This window comes from Grus americana, chromosome 5 (assembly GCF_028858705.1).
Source record: "Grus americana isolate bGruAme1 chromosome 5, bGruAme1.mat, whole genome shotgun sequence".
NCBI classification, from domain to species: domain Eukaryota; kingdom Metazoa; phylum Chordata; class Aves; order Gruiformes; family Gruidae; genus Grus; species Grus americana.
Window position 1 is genome coordinate 54,087,168 of NC_072856.1, and position 17,403 is coordinate 54,104,570.

Genomic DNA, 17,403 nt, shown 5'->3' on the forward strand with positions numbered 1-17,403 from the left:
GTTTCCCATAAATGGCATAATGAGGGAGGGCTGTATTCCAGCGAATACGTTATATCTTTTATGAGAAACAAGAGAACAGTAAACTCTTTGCATCCAGTCCTTCAGCACGCCGGTGGCATTTGGCCCCGCACGTCAAATCACCCATGAGAATTATTTTACTGGCAGGTTCTGATCTACTCAGTGGTGGAAGCAGTATCCAATCACACTTAAAATACCCCTTTCATAAAAGAATAGGTCACTATTCACCAAGGCGGAGGGGACGCGAGGGAGGGAGGGAGAAGGTACAGAGCGTTGGTAGGGGTGTTGTCGGCTCCCTTGCCTTGCAATTCAGCCATTCCTTTTAGAGGAGACACCAGGGCTCTGCTCCCTGTTTGAAGAGCACACCAGCTATTCTGGAACGTGTCAGTATGCCAGAATTAACTGACTGATAAGCACTGAGTGATGTTTCTCCTATAAAAGACAAAATGGGGGAAGCTGATATTCCTGCAAGAGTTGTACAGAGCTACGGGAAGTAAGAGCAAACTTTTTGAATTTTCAGTTCGTCTCGCTTGGACAGATTACACAGGCTGGTTTTGAGTCTTGAGCATTATTAGTTGGGCAAGGCACGTTCTTCAAGACAGATAGTTTACTCAGCAATATCTGTGGTGTGGGCATGATCTAAACTCTTCACTATTTTGATCATTGGCCTAATTCCAAATAAAATATAAACATGGAACTCCCTATCTTCCTCTCATGCTCCTAAATTACTTTTTAAAATACTCCCAAATAAGACAGAACATTTCATTCTGATTTGGATTGTAAAAGAAAAAGAATTTGGCCTCAAAACTTGAGATGAGGGGACTAGTCTCTACTTTTCAACTGAACTGGAAAAAAAAAAAAGATCATATGCAGTCTAAGTGGAAGCATTGTTGGAGAAAAGGATGAAATTTTAGAAAGCCCATAAATGACTTGGGCATCCAGGACTCAATGCAAAAAGGCTTTTGTTTGTATTACTTCTATAAAAGTGACAACAATGTTTGCTTACAAAGTGCAAGATTTGATTAGGAAGTACTTAAGACCTGAGCATAGTCCCTCCATGGTCTGACCAGGTTTGTATCCACATTGCAAGGACACATTACTGGAGGGCACTTGTGGGTTTTATGCTCTTAAGTTCAAGAGGGCTCATGAAGGGTTGCAGGCTCTAAGTACCTGAATGCTGCCTTGATTTAAATTCTTTAAAAATATTCTTCCTTTTAGAAACCATAGGCCCCAAGTATATGTGTTGAATTAAAGAACACGGGAACGTAAGACAGGGTTACTGAGTGATGGCTCCGCCCTAACATCACGCCGTCTGTTCCTTAAACATTAAAAGCTCCACTGTGAATGCCTCAGTGACTCCAGAACTTCATCCTCTGTCCAGATGACTGGATTTATTTTTCTTCTACTTCCTAGTCTATATTTATTTGTGGTTAATTCAGTTGGATTGAAATTCAAATGTCTTCTCTTTATATGGAAGAAATTTGCATCTGATATGGTTGAAAGCTGCATTTACTGTGATGTGCTTCTAAATCTATGCATCTTCTCGAGACTGTGGTACTGTGGTTTTGGCCCAAGAAGTCAATGCAAGGAAACCTGACACACACAAAACCATATCCAGCTTTTGTGCTCAGCAAAATTAGCAATGTTATTTGCAATGACAATAACACAGCAACCCCTGACACGCATGGTCACCACGGGAAGCCCTGCCTGAGTTAAGATGCAAATATTGACATTTAATATTCAAAAGCTGAAGTCTTGTTAATAGATGGTGGTGAAAAGAAGGGTTTGAAGAAATCTAAAAGTCTTTGAATCTCTCAGTTAAATCTTTTCTGGACCACAAAACCCACATCAATCCTATTTTATCTGGAAGAAAAAGGAGGCTGCTATGAGATGTATCAGCTGTGTACAGAGATCTGATGGAATTGTCTTCCTCTCTAGTTACTCACAAAGCCCTTGCTAGTTTTTCATGCTGGGTAACACCTTGCTGAGAGTATTCTCCACACACTATTGGGAGTAACGTATTCCTCCCACCAACTACTATTTATATTTTCAGTCGCCCCTTGGATTCAACAGAGCTTTCTGAGCAGTAAAACACCACACAGCATATGGGTAGTGCTCTGCCAAACTATACATATTTGCAGAGCGATTTACTGGGAGGGGATTGCCGGTGTGTCACACTGGCAAAATTGCACTTTTCTGCAGTTTAAGGCAAGACCGTCCCTGAGACAGGAACAAGCGAGGGCAATACACGTGTCTTGCTGCCCAGTCGCGTCTGCTGGGAGCTTGTGCCAGCACAGCGCTGAGGCTGGGCGACAGGTAACTGATATGTCAGCAGTTGAGCTGAAGACCGCCTGTTCTCTAATAGACAAGTTTTTTTGGATGCATATTCAACTCTGCAAAACTTGGCAGTGATTATGTAGTCCAGGTTCTCACCAATCTGTTTGTCAAAGGTCCTGTGACTCTTGAGTACCTGGGGGTACACACTGCAGAGGCAGGCTCAGCTGTTATTCCAAATATTCAGTGGATGTTTGAAGTTCTTCCATCCTTTTGCAGTTCTTGTGGGGCTGGCAACACCTCTGCCTCAGTGGCTGCTTTTCCTCTTACTTACTTTCCCCAGTCTGGTTTAGGAAACCTGCGGTGACTGTGGAGCAACTGTTCATCTGAATATTTGGTTTGTTTTGGGCTTAGGTTCCTGTGCTAACTATGGTTCCTTCCAGTTACAAGCCCCTTGGTACAGCAATAGTGCTTGCTTAGGTAATGCCTGTTTCGCAGGCCGTCCCCATTTTAGCGATGTTTGTAACTTGACCACAGCTGAGCATCAAAGTGGGCTATGAGATATGATGGGCATGACTGCAGTACCAAGAGATCAGGTTCCAGGAAGGAAAACGGTGGTTTAATTAAATGTATCTGTACCATGTCCCCAGTATGAGATTTTTTTTGGAACGGAGTTTCTTGCCTTGCTCAAAGTAGTAGCCAAATGGATATGTTTCACTCAAGGCCCTGCAAATTTCTGTCCCCGGCTAGTGGCCACCCATTTGGTTTCACAAGGGCAGACATAGGATGTTTACAGCTGTCTTGATGGAGCTAGTTGAGATCAGTCAGAAACACTGTCCAGGCTGGAGTCTGATGAGAAGAATTAAGGCTAAAAGTGTTAATTTAGGAAAATATTTGGGTTGAATGTGATCTAAGCTCTTCCACATTTCTTGGACTAGACAAAATACCAGTGTACCAGGAGCAGTGCAAAAGATACGCAGAGATGATTTTCAAGGATCTATACTTCTTCTGAAGCCTCACTGAGAAATTACTCATAACACACAAACTAACGTGCTCTCACAGTTAAAAACCAGCTCTTTATACATTCTCTTGAACAGACTTAGTTTGTCAACGAGATGATTCATCAAGGTGGCTGCTGCTTCTCCCCCTCAAAGAGTGCACGTTACAACTGAAATCAGCTGGATGCAAACACCCTGATGCTCCGTATCTCCACTTCTTATAAGCCTGACCCTTTTCACAGAGAACTAGGCCTGGGTGGTTGTTCGTAGGGGAGGATTCCTGTAGCGAAGGCATCACTGAAAGGTACGTATTCCTGCATCTTACCCGAGGTGGGCTTGGGTGTGTTACTGTACCAGATGGACAAAGCAGTAAAGCTGTAGTATTTTGTAACGTAGGGCTGAAGTATCTCCTTTACCTTTTCAACTTCACAGTCAAGTGCTGTCTAATTGTCCTTGAGCACACAAGTAAAATTATAATTGTCTGTTAATGGGACATCTTACTATGGAAGCTTTTATAGGGAATGCCAAAATGCTGACACACTGTAATAGCGTGTCCAGAGAAGTACTATAAATTTTCAGTAACAGGTAAAACAATCGTCCATGAGGTATGATGGAAGTAGTGTGAATCCTGCTTTATTCCGGGGGATGGAATAAATGACCTTTTAAAGTCATTCCCAGACTTGATTCTTGTGATTCTCTGAATCACAGAAAAGGAACATTTTCATTCTCAATAATGTATTTGACCTGCGTTTTTACATACAAGAGTTCAAGAGCTGCAGCAGTGGGTGGCTGGTGTTTGCCTAGTCCCCGTGGAGCCAGCAGGTGTCATCAGAACCTTGATTTCTCTGATGGGAGGAAGGATAATTTTGTGTGTTTGGACATCTGCCCTTCCTTCTGTGACTTAACTGAGTTTGTGTTGTGAGGCAGGACTAAAGCAGGCAAGAGACACAAACTTAAAAAAACGGCACTGGAGGATATTTCCGTTCTTCTGGGAGGGCATCTCAAAGTTTCTCCAGTAGATGTGAAACGCAAGTGCATTTCTATTTTAAGTTCATGAAAAAAATCAACTAAGTGTCTAAGAGATCGGTATAGCTAAGGGGAAAAATGCTTATTATTGCATCTTCAAAGTGGCAGAAAATATTTATATCAATGACTTCTGATCACCTGAACTTGGAATATGATGCATCGTCCCACTATTTCTTATCCAAAATCCATGTTTACATGCACTGTGCATGCATCTCCTTGCTGCTGTGATAATCAAGGCGAGTTCCAGTGACTTGCACTCTTTGACTGTCTGGCCTGAAGCAATTACCTGGCGTAATGAAGAAAACTTTGCACTTTGGCCTCTGTAGAAGAGAAGCAGAAGATGCCCTCCTGCACTTGTGAAATGTGCTGAGGTTTACGAAGTACCAAATGAGTGCAAGTTAGTGTTATCCACATTGCCCAGAGTGGCTGGCAAAGAGCTCTGCTTTGTGGGGTTGAGGTTGTTTTGTTTGTTTTTCTCCTTTTAAACACGGATATCACTACAGTAACCTGCTACAGGTCTGATACTGGTTCTCATGGCTTGAGTGTGAGCTTCCTGAAGGCTGCACATGGTGGGTATTCAAAAGCAACTCTTCTTCCTGGAGAAAGTATGTATCTACCTGGCTGTGGTTTCACAAAGTATTTAAGCAAGGTTCAGTTTTCTCTACCTGGTCTTCAGTGAGACAAGTCAGTGAGCTTCCATTCGTTTCTGCATGCTGGTCTTGGCGCCAGTCCCTGCTTGAGATTTTAAAGACAGAGTTTAGCTGCAAACAATAAAACTAAAGCGGAGGAGCAAGGGCAGATAAACAAATGTTTAAGAAGACATGAATATTTTCTTCAAATACCTTATGAAGCATAGTTCTTGTGAGTTTGAGTTAAAAGGATAATAAATTACACGCTGCTACATACCAGAGACAGCCATAGTGATCAGTCTCAAATGTAGGGCCAGAGACATTGGATACTTGTGTCTATCACTCAATCATATATATATAAAATATTAATTTTCATGAAACAGACATACTAAAAATCCACTATCAGTTGAAAATTTGTAACTAATATTTCCACTGTTTCTTTCCCATAAGGAAAGATATTTAGACAGTGAAACAGTTAAATGGACAGCAACCCCTGTCTATGAGCTGTGTGAGGACTCAAATAAGGTTTTCTTTATGTTCCATAAGAATATTGCATTTAATATGTGGGCAGTGCCAGATGTGAGGTGTTAATTTTCCATTTCCTTGTTTTAAGCGCTAATGTCACTTAGCAACCTTACTCATCTTTGAAATGGAACTTTTTAAGGATGCACATATATATTGCTAGTGAGAAGAACATTTGTATTACAAAAAATATTTGGGAAATGGAACAAATCCAATCTGACAAAGCAATAAAGGTCTGAAACATACCAAATTCATACAAATTTCATGAAGTCAAACAACCTGATCTAGGACAGAGACACTTTTACAGCCTGCACTGTGGGAGGAGCTGATGAGCTTGTCTTTGCTAGACATCAGAGAATCCACACCAGAGCAGCTATGGAAACCAGGTTTCACTGAATTTGTAAGCCAGGTAACTATTTATATATATATATAAAAAAAGTGCATAGGTTTGCTTTTGGGTATTTATTTTTATGCTGGTATGTTAGGCCCATCAGCGTGTTGGAGGTAAAAGAAACCTTAATATTCCCTTGCTGGATAGCAAAGAGTAGTGAGATACGTTTGTGCTGAGCAGTTTTTATGTAAGTATCCACGCTGAGAGGGTGACAGGACAGCTGGAAGGAGGGGAGAAGAAAAGGAAGACAAGGTAGCAGAAAGCTAAGACTTTATTGGACAGTGCTCAGAAATAGTAACCGTCCTTGGAGACACTCAAAACCTGGCCCAAGATTTCATCAATCCATGAAGCATAACTGGCCATTCAAGGTCTGTTGCTTGGCTAGTGACAGCATTTTGCCACGTGGTTGGCGCTGGCAACACGGTCTCTTTGGATGCTGACTCACTTGGAGTAGAAAGTTGTGCTCCCACAGGACGTGGACCACGGGCCAGCTTAAAGCACCTTCACTGTCAGGGCCTCTGTGAAGATTCAGCTGTAGGTTAGCCTTGCTTTTTTAGGTATAGCCTTTTGTGCTAAAGGCATAAGCACAATATCAGCACTGCTCTATATGCCTTTTCTTGGAAGGATTCCTGGTCTCCTACAGGCAGGATTTTGTGCCAAACTGAAGCATTTAAAAGCCTATAATACACTGTATTATATATTCCTTTAAAGAGAGTGGCGTCTCCAGCGTGGGAGCAGTCTTACTTCAGACACTTCCTGGCTCTGTGGCCAGATCAGAATAAGTCACTGAACACATCGATGACATCCTTCTTACCTCCCAGAAGGTCTCATCTAGCATCTTCAGTTGTTCCTTCTTAGTAATTTTTGATTGAAAGCACCTATTTTGTTCCCTGTATAATGAAACGATTTTTGGATCCCACTGAAGTCACTCCATACTGAATGATAGTAACCTTGGTCAGCAGCTGATTATAGAATGAATGTGAGATTTCTGCATCATATAATTTGCCTTTGATGGGGGTATTCATTTTTCTTTTTGGCATTGTAATGAGCATGGAAGCATTTGCATTGACAGGAGGTTTAAATTACAATTCACCACCCACTGTTCTTCAGTGAGCAGTGGTGTGTTCAAGTTCCAATCATTGTCTTTCTAAAGGACAGCCAGTCCTGTGGTCAGACTTCTTGTCAGCCAACATTTCTGTTTAGTAGAAGATAAACGTAGGGTGAATATGATATTTCAACTAAATTTTATTGAGCCAGTGGCTATATTTAACAACACTTTGCTCTCTCTGACCAACAGGAAAACAAGTGCTCTTGTGAACACCAGTGCAATAACAGCATGAAATTGAGGACTCTGTGTCAAGAGAGAGCTTGAGAACAGGCTTTAGTTTAGACTTTAGCATCATGGTTCATACACTTGCCACCCAAACTCCTATCTGCAGCTTGACTTTAGTTGTCTTATAGCTTAGGCACATCATGTCCGTAATACACATTGGAAAATCTAAGCTTGGACACAAAGATGTTCTGCAGTCCCTTTCTGTGGTCACTGAACCTTCTTTCATACTACTTGTGGTAGGTCAGACCCAGTGATAATCCACCTGGTCTGTACGTACTCCGTACGGGTTGGACTGTGTAGGCAAATGCCTTTTGCTTCTAACGTGCTCCAGACGTCAGGTCTCAAGTCCTTCTTAGACTTGTATATGAGCGTGTGGCAATGTGCTCAGGTGCTCAGACTCCTGCTACTGTGTACCAGATCAAATTGTTCTTCCCAGGTAATGTGTACCATGATGGGCTACAGAAGAGGGACACATTGGAAGCACTAAAGAGAACATGAAACACAGAGAACTGATGTATTTCATCTGAAGAAAGGAACCTGTAAGATACAGACCATTACAATAATAAATAGAGGAAAATCATCAGTCTTTTCAGTGTGGATATGTTTCATCATTGTATCAGTAAAATTTAACTGCCATAGGGCTGTCTACATGAGGAAACAATGCAGTGGAACAGTGATGGGGAAAATGTTACTACCCTAAATCCTTGTGTGGACTTTCATTCCAGCATAAGAGTGACTTCTTGTTTGAGCTTAAACTCTTTGCCAGGTGACAAATTTAAAAGGATGTCTTTTACCAGAACAAAAGTTGCTGTACAGAGCATTTTCACTGCAGAACTATATTGCTGTAAACTAATCCTTTACATCATCACAAAATCTTGTTCTTGTGTACATACAATTTTAATGTGAAGGTGGAATTATTAATCACATATAATTTTTGTTAATCAAGGCAATCGTTTCTGCCTTTTTGATCAAAATTCAACATGTGAAGCCTTGCAAAACTCACAGCTTCCACTGCCAGCTAGCACTGCAGGAGCAGACGTATTGCCCACCCTGTGTCTGTGTGACTCCCATACTTACTGAAGAACAATTTGACCTGACGTCTGGAGCATGTTGGAAGCAAAGAGATTTGCCTGTATAGTCCAACCTGTACAGAGTACAGACCAGGTGGATTATCACTGGGTCTGACCTACCACATACTGACTTAGAGAGCAGCTCTTACCCTTGGTGTGCCCAGATGGGCCATGGCTTGATGGGTTTTGAGTTCTCACTGAGAGCTGGGCCTTGTAGGAGCAATTACACTGGTACAGCGGTGCCTGCACCAGTACAACTCGTGCTGCTCAGGGGAAGTGGCATGAACAGTCTCTGTGTGAAGCAGTTGTATAATGACATAACTGTATTACTTCACTGAGCCGACTGTGGGTTTAACTATGCTTGCTTAGGCAAGGACCAATTTAGTAATTAATTATGCACATGCTGCAGCTTATGTTGGTAACAACACATCTAGTTCAAGTAGATGTGACAGATGCAGGTGTTGAGGCCAGTCTGCACCATGATGCTGAAAGCCCGCAAGCAAACAAGCTCGTAACAGATGAGGTTGCAAAGCAAAAGTTGAAGCCAGGCTGGAAGTTTGGTCCTAAGCACGCATGAAATGTCAATGCCTCTTCTCTTTTTCAGTTCTGCTGAAAAGAAAAATATGCTGTGCAATGGAGTCTTTGCCCAGAGCTTTATCTCCTGGTTTAAAATCGAGCAATAGGGCATGGGGGTGGGAGAGGTATGCAAAGTCAGCATGCTTGCTGCAATGCAAACATGAGGGTTATCTTAAATTTACCCTGAGAGACTGAAAAACAAATATATAAGCTAGCAAAGCATTTTCTTATAGAATCTCCACTGTGCATTGAGAGTTTCTTAGCCACAATCTCCTATAGAGTCATTTGGTTTAGTTATAGTAACAGCTTGTAACACTTTTGTGACCCCAAAACATACAAGAAAGATGAGTGTGTGTGTGCATGTGCATTTGTGTGTGCATGCATCTGTAGGAAAGAAATGCAATGACACTGAACATAGGTAAATGCCAGGACATCAAGCAAACAGGTGCAGAGCTGGCAGGACCTGGGCTGTGTCCCTTTGCCCGTTACGCGGGGTTTGCTCAGGAATGGTGGCAAATTGTAGTCAACCTGAGAGCAGATCTGGGGAAGGAAGCTGAGAAGAAAGCATGCCTTGATGGAGCACACTCCACCCCAGGGAGGCCCTGCTGCCATGTCAAGCAGCACCAGCGCTGCTCAACAGTGTGGGAGGAGCAGGCAGGAGGGAGCAGAGTCCTAAAACCCACCGTTCCTTCTGTAATCTCAACAGCAGTGCATTTGAGCTGGGGAGAAATCTCCATTATAGATTCCTGTCATCACAGTCTCCCAGTAATCTCAAAAATGTCCAGATTTTGTGCTACCTTGTTGTATGGTCTTGGTCACTTCCCCATCTGCATGGGGAGTGAGACTCACCTTTTCTTGAAGCACTTAACGAGCCATTGAGATATGCCCGGTGTTGGTAAATGTAACCTGCACTGGTTACAACATGATATACATGGTAGGCAGAAGAGAGCTGAAACAAAATGTGCTGGCTGTCTTAAAGTGTCCATTTTTGATTCTGCAATGGTATGGTGATCCCTGTTGTCATATCCTAAAAACGTTGGGTTTGCTCGTATCAGGTTAAAGGGGGCATTTGGAAGTTGCTGTTTGTTCTGCAGGGGAGATCACGCCTCTCAATGTGGCAGCAAACACACTTATACTCCTGAATTCAGACTTCCAGCTTCATGGAAGCCTCTCCTTTCCCCTGCCATCCCCATCTGTGCTACCTGGGGAAGGACAGCACAGGCAGGGCTTGGGGCAGATGTTACCAGGACTCTTCCATCATGGCCAGTAGCTCTCCGCTTGGCAGGGAGGCTGGGAGCCACAACTCCGTGTCTCCTTCCACCCAAGCTCCTGTTTATTCTCAGCCCTCACCATAGGGATACCCCCAGTTTCTCAACCCAAGTGGCCTTGCACGTAGCCAGGCTCATTCCCAGCACCACCAGTCCTGGTGGCCATGGGCAGACGCAGACCGAGGTAACCTCCCGTGCTAACCAGGGAGGCTGAGCTTTTCTGCAGTTGCCAGATTAAACACACCCTTTGTTTCTTCAACTTTGCATTTGTATTTTACTAAAATCTGGAATCATTAGAGAGTTTTTCTTCAGTGACTGGAGGAAGCTGACTTCACAAAGAAAAGTGCATGAGAGATCTGCCTGTTTGGGAAGACTGCTGAGTCAGCCCAGCTTCCCTGACCGATGCCGGTGGGCTACGTGGGAAGGCATCAACCTTGCGGCCTGTCGTGACAGGCTGAGCTCATTTCCACTGCAAAGCCACTCCAGAAGTGTATCTTTTCCCTGCTACTGTATGAGGAACTCAGGATATATTTTGAGAATATATGAAAAATAAATCTCTCTAGTATATATTGCTAGAACTTTCTGTTAAAATTTTGGATGTTATACAAATATTAAGTCATGCTAGACTTTTACCTGTGGCCAAACATGTTATGATAGTTAAACAGTTATCTCCCTCACTTTGAAGCCAGCTATTTCAACACACTAGGCAGCCTGATAATCTCTCAGCTGCATCATTTAGCAGGCAAATAGATTCTCTGTGTAAAAAACCGTAGCAAACCCAGGGATATAAAATAACAGATAGAACTAGATCAAGCTGTAACACAAATACTCCAAATTCTTCTATCAGGTTGCCTGGAGAGTGATCACAAACACAACCAGATTCTCACACTGGTCTCCCACAACCAATAACCTGCACAACCACATTCGCACCTGGCCTGCAACAAGCTGTCCTTAAAAGTGCTGGCTGTCGTCAGTGCAACACCAACAAAACTGTGTTTCAGCATCAGTTCTGGTTAGAGGCTGGGCGCTCTGGGAGTGGTGATTTTGACACACGTGAATGAGCACAAAGGGGTTTTGTCACAGCAACTTCTTTGTGGCTGTCACAGAAGGACAGTCACAGTCATTTACAGCTGGGAAGATTTGGGTTTTGAATAGTTTTTCCATGTAACCATGAAGAAAGCAGCCTACTAGTTTTTAGCTGTGATTTCACCTCCTCTCGGTGAGCCGCTGTCCCTTGTCAGTGAGCAGAGGCATGCTGATGCCTTCCACTGATCTGTAGCTGGTTGGCTCAGTTACTGAAGATAAGACAGAATAAATAATGATGAAATCTTATTTCTTATGGCTATCCAGCGGGGGGAAAAAAAAAGGTGCTTTTGGTCAAATTGCTAAATATCTAGTGACTGAATAACAGAGTATCAGTATTTCAGATAAGATAAGGAGGCAAAGAAAAAGGAGTCACACTGATGCCTGTTGTACTGCCTTCTCTGGTTTCCAGAATACTGAAGCAGTTTGAAATCTTGTCCATGGGACAGGCCTCCTCTGACGACCTCAAAAGAGTGGAGGGGAGCCTGGTAGCCCCGGAGTGGTCACCCAGAAGGTCCCTGGGCTGCAGGTCACAGCCTTCTGCCTGGCGGGCGTCCCCGTGCACCCAGAGGCAGTGGGGCAGTCGGGGTCTCCTCCCTGCGGCCGCCCAGGTCTTGCCTGTCCATGACATGGCTGGTCCTATACCAACCTCCCGCTACGGTCTTGCCGCCCAGCTGTGGGAAAGAGCTGGAAGTCCTGTGGTCCAACACGTGGCAGGGGGTTCCATGGGAGGGCAGGCCAGGCAAAGGTACTTGGAGGAGGATGGTGACCTGGCTGCCAACCAGGGCTGTCTCCTTGCCTTGGATTCCTCTTCCTCCTCTTGCACCAGCTTTTGCTTTTTGTCCCATATTGGTCCACAAGGTTTTAAGTGCTCGGCAGCTGGCAGAGCTCACTGACTGACTGCAAAGGGGTGATTTTGGGGGGGATGTTTTCTTTCCAAAACATCAGTTCTTTATGTGCCATCACCTAGGCACTGGAAGAAGGGACCTCTTGGACACTGGTATCACTCTGAAGCTGATCTTGTGCTAAAACACTGCCTTTTGGGTAAACCCATCCTGCTCTTGTTCCAAATACCACAAAAGCTGGCATCCAGGGCAGCTTTGCCATTCCCTTTCTGGACCCAGCTTGTGGCCATGTGTGTCTCTTGCATATCTCATGGGCTCCTGCCCCCCTTCCTTTCCTGGTGATCTCTGGGATCACCCTCCCGTGGTGGGGACACTGCATGGGTGCCAGCATCCTCTGACTTACTGCTGAAATGAGGATTTTAATGCTGCAGCCTCGGCGTGCCCTGGGGCCGCTCATCCCCTGCCTTCCCCTTTTGCCAAAGAGACAAGTTGGACAGGTCTGTTGTTGCTCATACATCATTGCATGTGGGACGCCAGTCCTTCAGGTGTCCCTTGGCAGAGGGAAGAGAAACTGTAGACAGCCATGGTGTAGTGGGTGCTGGTTTCTCTGTGTTGAAAGCTCCCATTTTCCCCAGCCCTGGGGTCTTGCTTGGTGTCTCTGACATCCTGCAGTAATTATGATGACAGAGAGCAAGTGAGATATTACTCATGCTTGTTCACATGTGTGGCTTGCAACAGCCCCCACATTGAGTGTCCATCAGGGGACCGCTGTGTTTTCTGGCACCACCGTCTCTTCTCAAAAGCCTGGGGCTCTGGTCATTCTCCTCCTCCAGATCCACTCATTTCAGAGATTACCTTGCACTATATGGGGTATTTTCATATTGCATATAGGAAGCAAGAAAGCAATAGGGCTCTTCTGTCCTTTGCTCTACCCAGGTTTGCAGGGGACTCGCTGATATTACGAATTTTTTTGCATCCAAGTAACAGAGTAGGTGACTTGAATTCCCACCATTTTTTTTGTACTCACAGTGCTGTTATGGTGGAAAAAAACATGCCTTGTATGCAAAGATGAGAATTTATCAGTAGTATATTTAAAATCCTAACAGTCTTACCCAAGAATTATTAGTCTGGTTACAATACTAAGACTTACAGTTCAGATTATGTATAGTTAAAATTAATACACACAAACTTTTTTGTATCATCTTCCCCATTCTCTGGTGTTATGCTTACCCTTTCTCTGTCCCGCTGGTACCTCAGGTCAATGGCTTCAGCCCCAAGGGAAGGGGACGGCAGGACAGCCGCATCCAGCGTCCTTGCCAGGAGGAGCATGAGGGTGGTGGGTGCAACCTCTGTGCTCCGGGGCCTGCTTGGGGTCATTCTTATACATTTCCTCAGATGCTTTACCCCTTGCTCTTCCTTCATTGGCTCACAGCTCCACATTACACCTGAGTTTACTACCTGTGCTGTGTTTTACATACACTAAGTACTTGATCTGTGTTCTCCTAGTCATCCCCCAAACTGATTTTACCCAGCTCCCAAGGCTGCAATTCTTTGATGAGCAGTAACTGAGCACCAGCAAGCTCTTTGTAGCCCTGAGGCCACCAGTGTCATCCTGTGCCTGTCGTCTCAAGTGCCCTGCTATCATCTCACCATGCCTATGCTCCTTCATCTTCCATTCTAGGGCCGTAGACACTTCACTCTATACAGAATAACTACTTGTTCTTAGTATCTCCTAGTTACAGAAATACCTGTATGTGTAATGATATGTCAATTTTATACCATACAATCATATAAAGCTAAGGAAAAAATTAAACGAGTTAGGTAATAGCACCTGATTGCTGGATAATTACTGTTACAAACAAAGAAGCTAAAACAAAACCGGAGGCAGGCCAGGACAAGTCCAAGCAAAGCCTGACAAGTGCAGAGACCCAAGGCCTGCGCTGTTGGTTTAACACAAAGCAGGTAGCTGTGTTACAAGCAACAACACTGCTGTATTTGCAAGGCTAACGGCTAAGTTGACCCATGTCTTTCTTCCTGCTGAACGAGCGCTATCAGATTACACCTGCCTGAGGCGTAAATGCGGAGTTTCTTCCTTGACTCCTCATTTTAGGGGGGCTGAGGGACAGGAGTGAGAAGTGAGGAGAGTTTTGTTTCCCTTCCTCCAGGTACAGCCTTGGATGATCGTGACAAAAGAGCAAAACATACCCCAAACACCTCCTTCCAGAAACAGTGTGTGAGCTGGGGAGACTGTCGCAGTCTTGGGATGTGGGACTTGGAGCACTTGGAGGCTGCCGGGCTACAGCCGATGGCACGGCCCTGGTGCAGTCAATGAAACGGGGCTTTCTGCCTGGCCAGGGGACAACCAGCTCACCCAAACTTCGGATCATGACAAGCGCAGCTGTGAGTCCCATCCCCACACTCTGTGGCTGTGTTAGCTGTGTCAATGGCTAATGAATCTGGTCATTAATTGCTCTTGAGATGAACCTCTGGCTCCTTTATATGCATGCATTGCCCATCGCACGGAATGGGAACAGCTGAGTGACCCGAAGCCCTGCCTTTCTGCCCAGCCTTCCCCGCTCTGCCGTGAGTGCCCTCGAGGTGTTCGGCAGGAGGCAGGGAGCCCCGTTGCCTCCTGCCCTCCATTTCTCGGGAAGGAGGAGAGCAGGACCTGCTGGTGGAGCAGGTGCTGCAGCCGAGCTGGCAGCGTCCACCTCCCGCACGAACAAACAGCGCCGGCGGGTGGGAGGGATAAAATGTTAGTCTGCAGGAGGGAGAGTGGGAGGCTGTGAAAAAGATCTGGTGCAGAGAGGAAACATGAAGAGCGAGCGTAATAGGGAAAATCTGTTTGGTGTTGCTTGCGGCGACGAGAGCAGGATTGGGAGAGTAGGACTTGGTGGATGGGGGGAGGGAGAAATGAGAACGGGCCACATAACAAATGGCGCAGCGCAGCACGGACGTAGGCAGGGAGCAAGCTGTCTGCTGCTCTTTTGTGCTAAGTGTGGTGCCTGCCTCTTCTTCAACACTGTCTCTGGCAAATCCCGCAGTGGAAAATCACAGCACGATGTCAATACACCAGGAGCTACTGCCTGATGAAGCAAGTCTGGCAGACAGCTCCCGGACGCCAATCTTGACATTGGCAGGAAATCCCCTGTGGGAATGGCAGACACCCCTCGCCACCACTGCTCTGTCTTTCCATGGCCGGCACACAGGTACCGCGTCCCTGCAACCTCTCCAACACATTTTACAAACACAGAGGGATCAACAGGAGATGCAGTGAGAGGAGAGGCACAAGCTGAGGAATGCCAGTTCTGCGTGGCAGCGTGTCTACCCCTGCACCTCCCTCCTACTGCCCTGTGGGTTCATTTCCCTGGAATTTGGGAGGAAAACAGAATTCCCACATTGTGCTTCTGAAGGGGGCATGTGTCTGTGAGAGCATCAAGATGCTGAGGGTAGGAAAGAAAGGAGTCTTCTTCCCAAAATATGGATTAACATCCTGCAAAAGCTGATTTAGCTGATGTGAGGGATTCTCTTGATCTTCAAATCTTTCCCAGAACCACATGGGGACAACCTTCCTCTTACTATGCTGTATTTCTATGTATATGTCTCCATCCACTCCAAAAGGTTTACAAGGGAGCGTGCAATACTTAGTCTTGCAGCTGCCACAGGTAACTGTGCATCTGGGACCTCTCTTTCTTCATTTCTTGATGTAAACTGAGGATCACTCTACTAAAATCGATTATGTCAGTTTTTCAGCTGGTGCAAATTGGTGTGACTGACTCAGGAGTTCAATACATAACTAAGGATCTCACCTCTGTGACCTCTCTCATCCCTAAAGGTTTTACTGTTGCTTTGCTGAATGCCTGTTCTTTAACAGCAGTTAACAGTAGGAGTGATAATGGCTAAGACTGACCCTATTGATGCTGCGCTGTGCAGTCATATTTCAGGAAGACAAGAAACCTGCAGTGTCAGATGGGGTGCCTTATAAATTATTGCTGTGTGGATGTCGGGCTGCAAAGCCACCCAAAGAGGTGGAGGTGAGTGCAGGAAGGACCCAGGAAGATGATGCAGTGCGCACGTATCACTTTCACTCAGAGTCCTGCCATTGATGCTTGTGAGCTCTTCATACACTTGTCTGTACAGAGACTGTGTCTATTTAGTCAAAAAACATTGTCAAGCACCGCGTATGAGAGTTAACAGGAGCTTTTTACTAAGAACCCAGCACAAAGGGGGCTTTCCTTTTGACTGTCAAAGGGGAGACAGTGCTTTGCACCAGAGTGATAAAATCATACTTGCTCTTATTTTCACAGAGGGCACACAAGACCTTGCTGAGGCTGTGTTAGCTTCCCAAGCCATTTGATTGCTCCCAGCGTGATTCCTGATGCTGTGACACCATTTCATCTCCTTCCTAAAACCACAACTGTAGGGAAGAAAGAGACAGCTGTGCTCTTTCTGGTACCTGTTGCCATGGCAGGTCTGTTGAAAGTGGTTACCAGCCAGCCCTCAAGCTGCACTATGTCCTACCTGGGTGCCTGCCACTGCCCACTGGGCCAGGCAATCTGCTCTTGGGTGCTCCCTACCTACTTTCTTGGCGGTAAAAGGACAGCACTTGAAATATCTACAACTTTCTAGACCCTGATTATACATTTTCTACAAATCTCAGCTGACGGTATGTTTGCGTAATTGCCATCCAAATACCTGCCCACCCAGCTACATCCTCCTTCTGACCACTGATGGCTACATGCGTGAGAGGTCAGCTACTTGCAGGGGCTATCTAAGTCTCTTGAATTGGCAATACGTGATTGAAAGTCTTCAGGGTCAAGAGCAGATTTGATTCTCCTGCTCTGTTTTGAGTGGCAAGAAACTTAGGAAGATTTGCTGCTAGATTAATACCAAAAATGATAAAAGGTTTCTGGTGAAGAACACAGATTTCTTTCTCAGTTGAAGACAGCTTTTCACATTGCCAGTACTGTCTCCATTAGAAGCTTCAGTTTCCTGTGACCCTGTATTGTTGATCCAACTCTTCCCATCTCTTGTTTACTTACTTATGGTAAATTACAACCACTTCTGCTTTGTTTGCAAGAGTGTTAATCATTTTATCTGCTACTCTGGCTGACAACCACATATTAAGCAGGAGTCTTCCATTCTAATACAAATGTCTCTCTGAATACTGGCAAATCTTAGGTCTTTCTTTGGCTTTCAGTCAAGTAAAAAAGGCATTCTTTGCTAGCTGAATTTAAAACATTTTCCTTGCTTTCTCTTGAGCAAGTGTCATGGTCAATATCAATAGTTTTTGAAAATAACATGGAACGAAAACACTTGCTGAAAAAGAACCATATACTAAGCTGGTACAAATGGAAATAAATCACATCA